The following is a 3,599-nucleotide window of genomic DNA, read 5'->3' on the forward strand; positions in this document are numbered from 1 at the left end:
ACAAGTGTGTGCAGACACAGTATTATCAAGGGCTTTTTTCTTCTTGCACAAACACAAACACAAACGTGCGCGCACAAACACACACACACACGCACGCACACACACACGCACACACACACACATCTGCACAAGTGTGTGCAGACACAGTATTATCAAGGGCTTTTTTCTTCTTGCACAAACACAAACACAAACGTGCGCGCACAAACACACACACACGCACGCACACACACACGCACGCACGCGCACACACACACACACACACACACGCACATTAACACACACACTTTTAACAGAAAATATACGAGGAAGACTATAAATAATAAACATTGATTCCTTCCAAACTTTCGGATACCTTCATTCATTATAAGGATTTTTTTGTCTTATTGTGTGAAGGCTAATAGTTATTCACACTATGAGATGATCAATTTTTCTTCCTTACATTTTCAGAGTGTAACCGCTTCCACAATTTTCATCCTATTTCAACAATTTATGTATCAAAACAACCAGCTCTTTACGGATATTCCACCTACGACTTTTGGTATTTTAGCAATTTATACTTTTTGAGATATTTAGCATTTTTGCCATTTTTGTTCTCATTAAAAAATATTGGAATTGTCTTTAACGTCCTAAGAATCCTTCAAAAAAAGTTAAACTTTTCCTGCACTTTTCAGCTTTTGATCTGCTTTTTAAAACTTCTTTGTGCTAATCTTAGCTTCCTTCAGCTTTTTACTTTTTTTGTTAATTTGAGCCTTTTTCTGCTTCTATCAGCTTCTTTCTGCTAGTTTAAGCATTTTATTCTTCTGTCAGTTGTTTTCTGCAATTTAAACTGCTTTTCAACAATTTTCAGCTAATTTGAGCCTTTTTCAGCTAAAATAACATTTTTGCAATCATTTTAATACTTCTTTCACCAAATGTGTTCCGTCTTCTTCTTTGTGCTGAATTCATTTTTTTTTCAGTTACATTTCTGGTTCTTTTCTGCTATTTTTAGTTAGTTTTTTTTTTCCCGTGTGGGGCTATTTTACAATAAATGGCAACAATTTTGAACATAATGATCTCTTTCTGAATTGAAGTTGCATTTTTTTTTGATGATGCAAATTCTCTAGTTAAATCTGGTCACTCACCATTTGATGAAAGCAAGCAGCTTCTTCTAATAAATGACTGGAGGCACAACATGCGTTAATGGATAAAATGTTACCTCATTGCAGGACGTCAAATTACGCTAATGTTCTCCTGAATGATAGGAAAACTTCTCAAATGAAGTCAAACAGAGAGATGAACAAACTAACCCAGCTGCAGCTCTCCCAGACTCATTTGGAATCTCATTGGGATGCACAAACTGGAGTGTAACGACTGTTATTGTTACTTTGTGTGGCGTTCAGTCAGTGGAGATAAAAGTATTCAGTAGCACCCACTCTGTCCATCCTCTCCACAGCTCCTCTGTAGGCCTCATTGAACACCTTTGGAAAGTCTTCACATCAGAAATTCTTCACGTTCTCCAGCAGCATGATTTCATCTCAGATTGTTGCTTTTTTTTTTTTTTTTTATTTGTATATACAGTAAGACAGTTTATAATATGACCTTTGTAGGTGTGGAGCTCATGTAATAGCCTCTCTATGCTGCCACATCCAAGGCTTTGTTGTATTTTTACAAGCAGTAATTGCATTTTCTGTGCTGCTTTCTTAATTGATGGTGTGATGATATAAAAAAAATAACATAAAGCACTTACTTACAGGGAGATATCATGAGAAGGTTTCCAGAGGATTTTTTTTTTTTACAATCTTTACAGCAAATTTCGATTACTGTCACAATGTGGAAATCTATAGTAAAGAAGAGTGTAGGTGTGTATGTGATGTACAATATCATGCTAGAAGACATATGAGTTCTCAGCATGTGTTGAGTTGGACTCTCAGCTACACCCACACCAAATCGCAGCCAAGTATCTATAAAATTGAGTTCTAGCCATTTATGCTTCTGCTAAGGTAAATAAGTTGTGATGATCATCTTCCATTAAGCTGACTCCAAACGTTTCTGAGTTGTAGATGCACATCAGCTCCAAAGGTTTTATTAAAATCTGCCCAATTCATAAGATATTTTACCAACAGGTAAACAGTGTTGACACCAAGAGTTAATGGCAAAGTTCTAGGTAAATATGTTGCACAATGAATTGCACTCAGAGTATGTGTTGACTGCCAGTGCCAACCAGTACCACACAAAGTGTCATCTTAACGTGTAAAGTTGACAGAGTTCGTTATTTTTGTACTGGWTAATGTCATTAGCTTTGGCAGCCAACTCAAACTGAGTTGGTTCCAATAATCAGTAGTACACCTACTCGTTAATTTCTGAAAGTTTAATCAAAATCAACAGTTGGTTCATAAATGTTTTGCTAATGAGCAAAGTTGACTGTATTGACTGATTGCAAAGTAAAAAAAAACTATCTTGCACAATCAGTTAGTACCCATATGTATTCAGTGAGACTATCAGCTACCACCCCAAATTTGTGAGTCATTGTCGTTTTGTTTTGGCTAAGTTTGTGTAGCTGTGAAAACCATCTTGAATGTTTGTTTATTTTTTGTTTATTTATTTATTGAAGAGAGACAGTCCAAATTAATAGAACACAACAATTCACAAGTTAAAAAAGGCAGAATACTGTAGCTGAACAGATATTGTTTTGTCCCTGATCACGATGCCTAAAGAGCAATAAAATACAAGAATATAAACACAAATGCACAATTAATAAGGACAAGAAACTGGAGTAATTGGACTGGTTTGACTCCAAATGTTTGTCAGTTGTTAGTTTACATTCAATAACTACGTTATTAAAGTTTCATTAAAAGCCATTTATGAGATAATTTGCTATTGGTAGAGACAAAGCACATACAAAAGCAAAATACTACAAATTTTATATTTGTATTTGTCTACTAGGAACAAGTTCCCAGGACCACATTTTGCCTTAGGAGCACACAAACAAAAAGGCAGTCACACTTTTACAGCAGAAAACCAGCAAAAATGTGTCAGCAGCACGTCAGTCTACAACTGAAAGTGCCTTCAGCCTCTCAGTCAGCAGCTTCAGCAGACACCTTGTGTGACGCAAACACAAACTTTGTCTAAACCACTGGATCTCCAGAAAACTGCTTCATCACATTTCTGCTACACATGCTTCCAATGTTCCCTTGCACTTTACAGTGCCCACTTCTAATATAATCATAACTTATTTATATTGTTGACTAAATAAAGTAGCTGAGTAAACAGCCATTTAAACCAGCTGAGTAAACATTGACTTAACAGTACATGCAATAAAAAACAAACACATAGACCCCCATAGTGATAAGGAGAACTCAGTTACAAGTAAAAAAAAAATAAATAAAATAAAATAAAAAATAAAACACATTTACATCTTTATTTCTAAAAAGCTGGGACTTTGTGTATATAAAATTAAAATGCGAGAATTTGCAAATCCTAGAAACCCATATTTTATTCATGATGGCACACAGTAAACATATCAAACTTTTAACATGTAGATAATTGTATCCAGTGGTGGACAAAGTACTCAACTCTAGTACTTGAGTAAAAGTATTGATACTCATGGTCAAATCTACTCC

Source organism: Austrofundulus limnaeus, unplaced genomic scaffold, assembly GCF_001266775.1.
Source record: "Austrofundulus limnaeus strain Quisiro unplaced genomic scaffold, Austrofundulus_limnaeus-1.0 Scaffold38, whole genome shotgun sequence".
Lineage (NCBI taxonomy): Eukaryota > Metazoa > Chordata > Actinopteri > Cyprinodontiformes > Rivulidae > Austrofundulus > Austrofundulus limnaeus.